Source organism: Papaver somniferum, chromosome 7, assembly GCF_003573695.1.
Source record: "Papaver somniferum cultivar HN1 chromosome 7, ASM357369v1, whole genome shotgun sequence".
Lineage (NCBI taxonomy): Eukaryota > Viridiplantae > Streptophyta > Magnoliopsida > Ranunculales > Papaveraceae > Papaver > Papaver somniferum.
The window spans coordinates 195286469-195300416 of record NC_039364.1 but is presented as its reverse complement, the minus strand read 5'-3'; the positions used below and the strand labels follow the sequence as shown (position 1 = coordinate 195300416).

Here is a 13948-nt window from a genome sequence, read left to right as displayed (position 1 = left end):
ACTTTTTTTTGTTTGATCCATGAGTACGTATGCGCAATACTGAAATATGTGCTAATTTATTTATAATTGATTCTAACAGATATGTACTTTACCTGGAAGCGGTGCAACAGATATGTACTCGAATTGTAAGCAGCGATATGTACTCGAATTTGTAAGCAGTGCGACAGATATGTACTCAGATTTGTAAGCAGTGCGGCATATATGTACTCAAAGTTGTTAGCATATATGTACTCGAATTTGTGAGCAGTGTGCTAGATATGTACTCAAATTTGTAAACAGTGTAGACACACACGTTTGGTAGTAGGGGGTATTATGGTCATTTATATTTTTTTATTAATTTTGGACCTCCGGATAAAAAAAATTCTGGTTGGACCGTACTATAAATAACTATATGGGCTTTGGACCAATCAACAAATTAAATATAAGAAAACCTAAAAATTCCGCCTCTCTTTCTCTACTTCTCTGTCTTCCACACTAATACTATTTATTTAGAATAAGAATAATTCTTACTCCTCTCCGCCGCCACTGCTACTGCTGCCGTTTCCCCCACCAAAAACCCTACTTCCTCAGATCTACGAGTTCAAACCCCCAGCCCTCATCCTGATCACCAAATATCTACAACATCATACCGACAAAAATAACATCAACAAAGAATAGGAAGAATCTCCATCAAGGTGATTCTTCTAATTTCTTAACTTTTGTTCTGAGCAAGTGATAATGACGATTCCTTCTGGTTCTCAAGAACAATCTCACAAATCACATAGGTCTCGTCAAGCTGGTCCGTCAGCTGAGAAAAAGGATCAAACTAAGAAAAGGAAACGGGACGCATCTCAAGAGAAGTTTCATAATCCAAAAGTAAGTTTTTTGAAAGTCGCTCAGTTTTTTATAGCTCAAGTTTTGCAACAATGGTTTATTTATTTATCTTCCTTGTCAATTGTAGGCATTTGCATTTAACTCGTCAGCTAAGGCAAAGAGATTACACTCCCAAGCTACTGAGAAAGAGCAACGCAAACTTCATATCCCTACTATTGATCGTACTATTGGAGCACCAGCTCCTTATGTTGTTGTAGTGCATGGACCTCCCAAGGTAATATTATAGCTGATGGTTAATTTGATAATTAGGTTAGATTTGCTAATAGCTGATTAAACCTTCCATGATTGGGGCATTTTGTGTTGTAGGTTGGGAAATCTCTGTTGATTAAATCGCTAGTAAAGCATTATACGAAGCATAATCTAACTGAGGTTCGAGGCCCCATCACAATTGTATCAGGTATTTATAATTTGCTTGTAGTCTTGAATGACTCAATCTTCACTTCCTTGTCTAGTTAAAGTAATGGTTTTGTTTGGATATTCCTTGTTAGGTAAACAAAGGCGTCTACAGTTTGTGGAGTGCCCCAATGATGTTAATGGGATGATTGATGCTGCAAAGTATGCTGATGTAGCATTACTACTAATTGATGGAAGTAATGGGTTTCAAATGGTAAGTTCTAGAAGAGTTCTAAATGAGGTTTTTGTATGGCTTAAGTTCTGAGAGCGCAGGTATAGCTGTAGTTACAGCTCTAGGTTCATAGTACTTGCAAACACTAAGTGTTATTTAATTTTAGCGAACACTATCCAAGTGTTACATGGTTCTTTACCAGAAGCTATGCTCATATCAAACAATTACGGGTACTTATACAAAATAGTTGTAGATGTATGTTCTTGTACTCACTGTGACTTTGTTTGAATACCTGTACTATTCTGCGAATCTATTTTGATATCTCACATCTGTGACTAGAAACTAAAGAACATTTTTACCGAAACAAGTAGATGTGTATCAGTGTATATATGAAACCTTGGCCACACTTTGTTTTTCAGCTGATTGTGACAGACAGCTTATTCCAATATCTGACATTAATTCACAGACCCATAGCGTTGTTACGCAGTTTATTCATATTGGAAAGAAAGTCTATATGCTGATATATGAAACCTCGTGTCAGTTTGCTGGAAGTATTTTCATTTTTTTCAAGAAGCTAGTTACTAGAGTTTTCTTATACTGCAAAAAATGCTTCTGTTATTACAGGAAACATTTGAGTTTCTTAACATATTGCAAGTTCACGGTTTTCCAATGGTTATGGGGGTGCTTACACATCTGGACAAGTTCAAAGATGTAAAAAAACTTAGAAAAACCAAGCAGTGCCTCAAGCATCGTTTCTGGACTGAAATCTATGATGGAGCAAAACTGTTTTACTTATCTGGTCTCATCCACGGGAGGTAAGTTTATCTGGAATATAGCAAGACAGTACTATATAATTCATTGCCTGTTCTATAACCGATAGTGTTAGCAATTTCAAATTCCAGGGGCTAGGAAACTGCTTGTCCATTATGTTTTCTATCCTGTCTATGATTACAGGTATGCGAAACGTGAAGTTCACAATCTGGCTAGATTCATATCGGTCATGAAATTTCATCCTCTGTCATGGCGAGCTTCACATCCATATGTGCTCGTAGATCGTTTTGAAGATGTTACTCCTCCAGAAAGAGTGCACATGGACAAAAAATGCGACAGAAACATAATTTTATATGGTTACGTCCGAGGTTGTAATATTAAGAAAGGAACCAAGGTACTTATTTTAGCCAAATCTCGGTATAGTTTATTGCTGCATTGAACAGCAAACATCCTTTTATTTCATCAGCTTTTGGAATTGACCTGCACGATAAAGATGACCTCTGTCAACACATTCTTCTTGTTTGTTGCGTTATCATATATCATATTGTATTACGGTTGTTCTGTTGTCTATTATGTTTGTAAGAGAATATGTGCCCGATATATCATACTTCCGAATAAAATTTTGCTCATGGTTTTGCACTTAAGACCCACACAAACTATTTCTCAACTAGTTTGTAATTTTGTTCGTACTTTAACCTGTAAAAGATTCTTCACATATTCGCCTAGGGTAAAGAGGAGAGCGTGTTCCCTGTTGCTGGCCTGTTTTTGTGTTGCATGCTTAAGTAGTTGCTTTTCCGGTTTTATACTACAAGTAAATGACCGCCTCAAGTTCATATTCCTCAGGTTCATATTGCTGGTGTTGGTGATTTCCCACTAGCTGGTGTTACTAGCTTAGCTGACCCTTGCCCTTTACCATCTGCTGCTAAAAAAAAGGGGTTGCGGGACAAGGAAAGACTCTTTTATGCGCCTATGTCTGGTCTTGGGGATCTTCTCTATGACAAGGATGCGGTATACATAGAGATTCCTGATCACTCTGTTCAGTTTTCTAATGTTGATGCAAATGGGGAAGCTGTTCGAAAAGGTGATACTTGGCTCCATTGAGAGCAAAAACGAATTCCTTTCTCTCTCAAGCGCGTGTTACATTATATCTTTTGTGTACTGAAATTCTTCTGTACCAGCAAATAACCTTGACGTGGGTGAGGAGTTGGTAAAGTCACTTCAAGATACCAAGTATTCAATTGATGAGAAATTGAGCAGCAGCGGTATTTCTGTTTTTAGTAGTAATTTAAAGAATAGACATGAAGGCCAAGTTGCTCTCTTTGATGGAAAAAATGAAGTAACCAGTATGTCTGATGATGAAGATGAGGTGGATGACGAAGGAACCACTGTTGCAACTGCTAAAAATGAGGACGATGGTTCTTATACAGAAGGCGATGACACTCCACAAGAAGACGGGAATGATGATAAGTTACAGGATTCCAAATGTAAAGTAGAAGAGCAGATTAGGTTCCACAACGGAATGGTAAGAACAAAAAGCCATATTTGGAAGTGCTGTTGATCTGAAGTTCCACTGCAATTATATTTATTTTTTTGCCACAGTGAAATTCTATCTAGATTCCAAGAAGGCCACAATCTTATCTACATGAGTTTATTTTGATATTTATATTCTCTACATTCTATTTCTTTGGTGGTTCTCTGTTGGGTCATTCTTAATATTTTCGTGCCATAGATATGTTAAAAATCAATAGTTACTTCTCTTATTGTGCAACTTCATACTAGATCTGTTAGTTTGATAAAAAAAAATGTGATAGGTATTTATGTTCACATCACTGAGGTTGTCTTTATATGTCTTTGTTTTCCACCCCCGTCTTTATTCATGGTTTCATTCTATTTGATATTACAACTCCATATACTGTCTTTAATTCATAATTCATGTTAGGATTCTGAGGTTGAAGACGATGATGAAGACGAGGACAACAAAGACAGTGATGGCTGGCAGTCATCGCAAGTTTCAGAATTTTCAGATCAGGATGAAGAGGACCATGTAGAAGACGGTACTTACAATCCAATTCTTTTCGTTTAGATCTTTTCCTTCAGATCTGACTATCAATGCCTCAAATTTCTTGAAAGCTAGTATTATAGTTTTCTATCTGCTGATGCTTTCTGTTGTCTTTCGGTCTTCTGTCTCATCTTACAAATCTAGTAGATGAGGTGTTGGGAAATGCCTCCAAGTGGAAAGAATCCTTGATGGGGAGAACCATATCAAGGAAAGGTATTAATCTCATGGAACTTGTATATGGGAAATACACGGGGAAGTCGACCTCCGTCTGTGGAGGACATGCTAGTACGGAAGATGAAGAAGGCGAGGGTGATGATTTCTTTAAGCTAAAAGGAGATATTGCCAAGGTACTCATATAGTTACTACAAACACATTATTCTTCTATAATTATCATATGCAGAAACTATAAAATATTTTATGTGCCAACAAATATGAGCTGGGTTGTAATGGGCCTAATGGCTATTGGGAGGTGTTATTTTATGTTCTGTTTGTTGTCAGTCTTAAGCTCATCTCAAATTGTTGTTGTTCCCAATATTGCAGAAATCAAGTGAAGGACTGGAGAGTGATGATGCTTCTTCCAAGGATTGCTCTAAGTTATTGCATGGTGGAAAACTCAACGACTATAGAAATGAAGAACTTATTGAAACTATTTGTGACCGCTTTGTCACAGGAGATTGGTCGAAGGCGGCTCGTAGAGGTGAAACCTCTGATATGGGTGGTGATGATGATTCTTCTCTTGATGGCAAGTTTGAAGATTTAGAAACAGGAGAGGTGTATGGGGTCCATGAAGAGCCTGATGTATCAACGGAAGCAATGGGTTATGTTGACCCCGAAGCTGAGGAGCGGAGGCTTAAAAAGCTGGCACTGCGTGCAAAATTTGATTCATATCCTTTTTCCCAATTATATAGCAGTATACACACGCTCACACCCACCACACACCATCACACCATCTATCATTGGACTGGAAGTGTGAAAATATTACCAACCCCAGAACTGTGAAAATATTACCTACCCCAATTCCCGATCCATTTCCTTTTTCCTAATCATATTGCAGTTTCTTATCCTAAATTCCTTGAGTTAACGTGCATTTTCTTCATAAGATTGTGTCCAGAAATATTTAACGTATACCTTAACTAGGATCTACCCGTGAAGGTTCCGAGTCATTGGACGAGGGCGCTGAAATAAAAGCTGGGTCGAAGTTCCTCCAGCCAAAAACTAATGGTTCTGATTCTTCTGAATATTATTACAAGGTAAACTGGTTTCATAGTGCAATAAATTTGACCTTGTGACGCTGTTGCTAAAGTATTTAGATATTGCAGTTGAAGGAGGAGGTTGAAATTCGGAAACAGAGGAATATAGATGAACTCAAAGATCTTGATGAGCTAACCCGCTTGGAGATTGAGGGTTTTAGAACAGGGACTTATTTGAGGTTGGAGCTGCATGCCGTTCCTTATGAGATGGTTCAGTATTTTGATCCCTGTCATCCTATTCTCGTTGGAGGTGTCTTGCAGAGGAAAATGCTGGATATATGCAGGTTTTTGTGCCTTTTCTGTGTTCTTTATTTGACTATTGGAAGGCGGTTTTGCAATCTAATACATCGTTTCGAAGAATTTTACTTATTAAATAGTTGGATATGCCCAAACTCAGTCAAAAAATGTGCCCAGCAGATATTGATAATCTTGATTATGGGGCTTATGAACTAATCAACCAAAGGGCAGCAGTTAGTCTTAGCATGTCCCGTGCATTCCGTTTCCATCACCATAAATTATATCAACTGATAATGCCAATTATTCAGTGTCATTGTGGTGTTGTTACTCCACATGATGTCTATGACTACTGAATTTTTCTTTCATGACCTGTATGATAAGGCACTTCTTGTATCTGTGTGTAACACGTGTTCAATGGTATTCCTTGTTTCTTTCAGGTGAGACTGAAACGACATAGATGGCATAGGAAGGTACTGAAAACGAGAGATCCGATCACTGTTTCAATTGGTTGGAGGCGTTACCAGACCATACCCATTTATGCCATTGAAGACCGCAATGGAAGGCATCAAATGCTTAAATACACTCCCGAACACATGCACTGTCTCGCTATATTCTGGGGCCCTCTTGCACCTGCCAATACCGGAGTTGTTGCTATACAGAACATGGCAAACAGCCAGGTTTGATGTGATCTACTTGAGCATCGTTATAGTTATTATATTCCTGTTTAATGTCTATTGCTAAATAGATGAGAGCAATTCACTAGAAAAGTCATGGAACTTTATGTTTGTATGTTTGTATTTCTTGTGCTTGACTTCCAAGGACAAGAAATACAAACAGGAATATGGACGATATGGCCTTTTTTATTGTGGCAGAGGGTGTCTTCAATTATATATATATATATTAGAGAATGATATGTAGTAAGTTCTCCTATTCTTGCATTTTTATTTTGTTTGCTAAATGGTTTGCATTTGAGTCTTCAGGCATCTTTTCAGATTGCAGCAACTGCTGTCGTACTTGAATCTAACCATGCCACGAAGATAGTGAAGAAAATCAAGCTAGTTGGAACTCCCTGCAAGATCTTCAAGAAAACTGCACTTATTAAGGACATTTTTACATCAGATCTTGAAATTGCTAAGTTTGAGGGTGCAGCACTTCGGACTGTTAGTGGAATTCGGGGGCAGGTTAAAAAGGTTGTGTGCTATATTTTCTCTTGCATGCTGCTATTTGTGTCCATGATCTAGAACAGTAGTTCGCAATGCATCATGTTTTAAATTTCTACTTGATGCTAATTTTTCGAATGAATGGGTTAAATTTCAACTTGATGCTAAGAGCAAGTCAAATCTTTGGACCATTTATGTGGTTAGAGGTCTGTTGTGTTAGAGATCAGAACCTTGGCTGATGTGCAATGAAGTCAGAAGCCAAGATCTCTTTCTTCTTTAAGTAAATGTCCGCACTGTTGATGCTGTTATGTTGAACCGTGTTCTCCCAGCCTATTATGCTGTATTAGTAGCTCCAGATTTCCTGTGAAGCCAGTTTCTTGTGTTTCTAATTGAATTGTTATTGACAGGCTGCTAAAGAAGAGCTTGGTAATAAACCAAAAAGGAAGGGAGGTCAAGCTAGAGAAGGAATTGCTAGATGCACATTTGAGGACAGGATTCTTATGAGCGATATTGTTTTCTTGTGTGCGTGGACTCAGGTTGAGGTTCCTCGTTTCTTCAACCCATTAACAACAGCCCTGCAACCGCGTGATGATATCTTGCATGGTATGAAAACAGTAGCTGAGCTGCGGCGAGAGCATAATCTCCCTATTCCTGTTAACAAGGATTCACTCTACAAGGTTGCCTCATAAAGTGAACTTAGAGATGGCTTTAGTTTACGGCTTATAAATTCTTGATTTTCCCAATCCGATATTCATTTTATTTTTGTGCACAGCCAATTGAACGGAATCCTAGAAAGTTCAATCCTACGGTGATTCCAAGAGCACTACAAGCTTTACTCCCATTTGAATCAAAACCTAAGGACCCCCCTACTCGTAAGAAGGACGTTGGAAATCGACATGCTATGATCAGGGACCCCAGGCAGCGCAAATTGGATGCTCTTGTCACTCAGCTTCAGGTGTTGAAAAAGGAAAAGGTACGAACTCCTAGGGTGATCCAGCTAGCTCTATAATATTTGGTCACAAATTTCAGTGCATGTAGAGTTCTTATTTTGGGTTGTCATACATCTGAAATGCAGTCCATTGAAATGGAGAAATCAGTAATCTTATGATCCCAACTCAAAACAATTCAGCTTAATCTCCTCCTGTTTAGCTCGTTAGGCTCTTGGGACAAATCATTAGATAAATAGTAGTTGCTATTCCTCTTTCTAATTTCATCTACCAATCTTTTAGTCGCCCTGGTTAATAGGTAGACAACTTTATTTGTGCGTTTTACTAGTGCATATTTTGAGTCACATTGATGACTTGGGCAATATAGTGTATAGTATGTTATCTAGGATATTGTATATTCTCGCACAACCTTTTTTTATGTACATAATTTATTTATCTGTGCTTCTTAGAGCTCACATGCAGATACGGAGGTCTGATTCATCTTGTTACTGTATTTGTAGTCCTAGAAATAATTTTCCACTGTGAACTTGTCTTCCTTCACCTGTTCTTGCTTTTGAGTTTAAAAAGGACGGCTAATAGGGTCATAACTCGTTATGTTGAGGAGATTTCAAGGCTGATCATGGATAACATGCTCCCCAAAAGTAGAGTGTGAAACAAATTGATGTTAGAGAACTTGTCTTCCTTCACCTGTTCTTGCTTTTGAGTTTAAAAGGACGGCTACTAGGGTCATAATTTTTTATGTTGAGAAGATTCCAAGGCTGATCATGGATAACATGCTCACCGAAAGTAGAGTGTGAAACAAATTGATGTTAGAAAACTTCTGTGCCCATTTTATGATTTGGTATGGGTGTTATTGACGGCCAAGCTAAACCTCTTACCGAAATTTGACTATGTGGAGTATTGATCAGTAGCTTTCAGTCAGTATACTGAAGTCAGTCAAGTTTGCCTCTAATGTGGATGACATTGTACAGATGAAGAAGAAGAAGCTGAAGGAAAATGAGAACAGAAAAGCACATGAGGCGGTGAAGGCCAAGGAAGAATTGTTATCAAAGAAGCATCGAAGGGAAGAGAGAAGAGGAAGATACAGAGAGGAAGATAAAGCGAAGAAGAGGAGAACTCGTCCAAATGCAGAATCATAACCTAAAGAATTCTTAACGAGCATGTCTGATGAATAGTTAAGACAGACCATCTAACACATGGTCAGAATGAACCGTCTATTGACTGAATCAGCTTTTCCTTTTGACCTTTTTAGACAATCTTGAAATATTTCATGAACCAAGAGATTATTGGCTATGCCTTTATATATCTATAAAGCTTCGAGTGAGAAGAACAAAGAGCTTCATGTTATTCTTTTTGTCAAATGTTTAATTAATTCTGCATTGTTACTGCTATTACTTGATGGTAAATATAGATCCTACATGACATACAGCATTGACTGGTTTTTATAGGAGAGGTTGTGACTTTGGATTACGAGACCTTTATGGGAGAGGCTGTGACTTTAGATTAAGAGACCTAAAGTATGCAAGCCTGTTGCACTCTGTATTTTCGACGAAGCAATAAAGGCTGCACTGCAGTTTTGCAGTTTTTATGTAGCACAAGTACAACTCATTATTTACTTCATTTTTGATAGGAAAACTCCACTAGATTAAACCAACAGCTGTATCATCAACAATGCAACTGCTCAGAATAACCTGTGTCCATTGTAGTTAAGCTAGGAACAATGCTATACGTCACCCTATTTTTTTTCTTTTTTTTTTCCTCCAAAAGAGACATTTTATAGTGAGAAGAACTACTACGATGAAAATCTTTCTCCATCCAACTCTAGGTGGAAAGAGGTCATCTCTTACCTTCTTAGCAAGAGAAATGACCAACACTATTAGCCTATGCACCGTCTCTTAATATCCAGGATTATTCCTTGGTTGGATCAATGAACAGTAGGATTAAGTTCATTGACATAGTTCTCTACAATCTCACCGTCAGACTCCAGAATTAAATTCTTGAATCCAAAACCACTTCACCCATTGCTTTGCACTCCAGCTGCTGAGCCCCATTCTCCGAATTAAGCCCTTACGAATGAAACGCAATACCAAGCCAATTTCGCGTCCAAACATATCAAAGCCAATGCAAGGAAAGCTGGCCGACCGAAAACGAAGCATGGGTACTTGAATGACCTCAGTCTTCATCAAGAGTCGAGACACTCAACAGACATTTAGAGTTACAGCTCAAAATTTCCCGCCTGACAGTTTAGCTTTGTAGATTGTAGTGGTTAAACTAAGCCGACCAAAATCTTGACATGCTTTCCGATACTAATTTTTGGTACAAGGCAGTTGGGCTTTTGATTTAAATATGAAACTCATCTGAAACGAAAGGAAAACAAAATTCTGTTTTGTTTAGCACCAGGTTTTAGGGCATACCTAAAACTTTTAGGGCATACAAAGTGATTACCCTAACTAGGGGTGGTGATAAGGGGTGTTCAATGATAGGTAAATTACTTAGATACCCTCAATGAATTTATTAATTTACTTATTTATTATTTATTTTATTATTTTTTTTTTAATTTTTTTTGTAAAAATTTAATTTTTTCTTCTTTTGTAGTTTTTTTTTTCTATTTTCTTTAAAAAAAATTAAAATAAATAAATTGATTTTTTTTCAAAAAAATACTTCAAATAAAATAATGTGTTGTGAATAAAAAAAATACTAAGAAAATAAAAAATTTAAAAACTTATATTTAAAAAAAAGTACAAATAATTAAAAGTATTTATTTTTAAAAAACTAAAAAAAAGTTAAATTTTAAAATTTTTAAAAATAAAAAATATAAATAAGGACAGTTTCGGCATTAAGAAAAGTATATGGATAAGGGCATTTAAGATTACTATCTAATAACCTGTTTTTGTCTTATATGGTATGCCCTAAAACTTTTAGTTATGCCCTAAAACATGGTGGTTGGTGCCCAATAAAGTGACAGTGACGGCCTAATGACAAGTGATAGCCATCTATCGTACTCCAAATGTCCCATACCATATGTGCCCAATAGAGTTACTTTTCACGCAGCGTCTAAGATCATTATCTCTTAAATGCCCCTGATGTCAACATATTCTCAAATTTGGGGGTAGAAAAATATTGTGGATGGAGACAAGGAGAAAAATCTAGTTAAAGATAACGGATCAGGATTCAAAGCTTTGAAATGTACGACAACAAACAAGTTAGATTATATTTTAAATGGGGTTATTTCGTTTGATATGAATCAGGTCTAACAAGCAGATAATGACATGATTATGACGCATTTGTAGACACGGTTTCGGTTCCTATCACAGTACATAACTACAACACTCATATTCACAACTAAATTCTATAAAAAGCTGGTTGCTCTAATCTTTCGTAAGAACATGAACTAGTCTAATCCCTGACATCTGCAACATGTTGGGAGTTAAGATCCTACCTTTGGATGACAAGTACTTAGACTCTCCCCTCTTTACTCATAGAAGCAAGATTAAATCTTTCAGACCAGGAGTTGACAAGATGAAGCTGAGACTATCAAGCTGGAAAAAATACTCCTCTCAGTGCTGCTGGAAGAGAAGTCTTAATCAAATCTGCCACCTCCACTGCTAGTATCTACCAAATGAATTGTTTCAGGATACCCAAGCAAACTTGTCAAGACATAAACAAACTCCAAAGGGATTTCTTCTGGGGGGAAAATCTAGAAAACCCCACAGGCTACTATCCTAAGTCTTGGACAGCTATTTGCAAACCAACGGAACTTGGTGAATTAGGTTTTATGAACATGGAACTTTTCAACAGCTCCATGATAACAAAAATAGGATGGAGATTGGAGCAGGATAAAGATTCTCTATGGTTTCAACTGATGGATGCCAAGTACTTACTAGGGAGAAATATTCTAAATACGAACACCAAAGCTAAGGATGGTGACTCTTGGATATGGAAAGGTGTTCTTGAAGGCATTCAGAATATTCAATAACACTGCTCCTGGAAAATTGGCAACGGAAATAAAATAAGAATATAGGAGGATATATGGATACCAAATACAATTGACAAGCTCACACAACCTGCAAATTTCCCCCAGGGAATTCAGCTGCTGGCCCATTTAATGACAGATCAAGGTGAATGGAATATTCAGCTTATTCAGCAGATCTTCAGCCCAAACATTGATCAAACTATTTCTGGTCTGGATATCCACCCTGAGGAAGATGACAACATCCAATGGAAGCTAAACAACACAGGAAAATTCTCTGTTAAAGTTTTGTACAAAGCCAATATAGAAAACCTCTACAGAAATGATACTGCTACAAGAGACTGCAAAGCTATCTGGAATTTGGAAGTTGCACCTGCCATCAAAATATTTCTCTGGAACTGTGCACATGAAATTCTCTCAACGAATGCCAAAACAACAAGCATTCTCCACTATATTGATCCTATATGCAAAATCTGCAACAGTGGAGAGGAAACTATGACAAACATGTTCCTTAATTGCCCTGCAGCAACTGAAGTTTGGCATCAAATGTTTGGAGCACACCATTGAATGTTTGATCACCAAACATACTGGTTCAATACTTGGTTTCAACCTACCAGCAATAGTGGTAACATCAACATCTATGCTACTACTTGCTGGTTTATTTGGAAGGCTAGATGTGATCTAATTTTCCAAAAAACAAGACCCATCTCTAAGAGAACCTCTCTTAGCATCCAACAACATCTCTGTGAATATAACAGAATTCAGAAATTATCTTCTCATGCTCTAAACACACATGGGCAAGACTCTGACACGGAAATACAAAGGGAGGAACCAAGATTTCATGTTGGGAATCCTCAACATAATAAAGATTATGGTTACATAATCAAAATATGCAGTATAAAGGATCCTGACAGCCTACAATTCTTCTCTGCTCTAATTGTTACTGATTTTGCAGGAAACTACCTTGATAGCAGAGGACACTCAGGCCAATTGGGCGTTAGAGGAGCCACAAGAGGAGAGGAACTAGCTTTCAGCTGGGCTGAGGAAAAGCAGCACATGAACATCGAAATACATGCTGAAACCAGTGAAGTCCTAGAACACTTCAACACCCTTTACATCAAAGCAATCAAGAGAAGATTCAGCCGCAACTATTACAGGGAAAGAAAACTTTTGCATGAAGACTCTATATTAAGAGTTTAGCTTGTAACTTTTGTTTTAACTGGTCTAAAACTTATTCACAGACTTAACAACTTACAAGCCCTAAATATGGCAATTGCTTGTAAGAACTTTATCAGTGGGTCGACTAATAGACTGAACAATGTAGCCACTGCTACTATTATGTATCCTAGTTCTTAGGTTGTGCCTAAGTGTTAAAAAAAAAAGTCTACTGATGGTTGATGCTTCCCGTTACTGGATTTTTTAACCTGTTTGCTTTAATCTTGTCATTGTTTTTTTACCTGGCTAAATTGAGGCCTATGGATTTCTTCATCCACCCAATAGAGAATGATACGGGATGTCTAAAGATTGTAAAATTACTAAATTAACCTTAAAAAAACTTTAATTATTCTAACACAAATACAAAATCATAACTTAATTAACAAATACAAAAATTATTAATCAAAACTCAACTTCCATCAAAATTAAAACTAAATCCTAATCAATCACAAACAATAATTATAATCTAATTCCTTTTGGTTTACAAAAAAAAAAAAAAAAACCCCAAAACAGACAATTCAAGTGATTGAGTTAAATCCCTTTAACCCCCTCCTTCTAAGAGATAAACTACAATCATTTACCTCTAAAACTTTGAAATTCGCTCATCAAGGTATCTGAAAATTACCCAGAATCGGTTTATATATAAACCATAGTAATCCGATTGTGAAAAGAATCGGATTTTACTGTGAACCTATATACCCCGATTCTGGGTTGATGTGATGAACATCAACTATAATCGGATTCTGTTAATACACAAATCAACTGATTCTTGATTCATGTTCGGATCATTTTAGACCATATGTAATCCGATTGTTTAGTTAAAAATCTTTGTATCCAATAATCGGATTGCATTATACTCCATATAAACTGATTCTGAAAAAGCTGCAACAAACTACTTCAA

The 13948-nt window shown here is 37.0% G+C and overlaps 1 pseudogene; it reads left to right on the top strand.

Annotated features, from left to right (window-relative positions):
- The first annotated feature begins 478 nt into the window (after positions 1 to 478).
- Positions 479 to 9253, top strand: LOC113299310 (annotated as a pseudogene).
- Positions 9254 to 13948: the final 4695 nt, after the last annotated feature.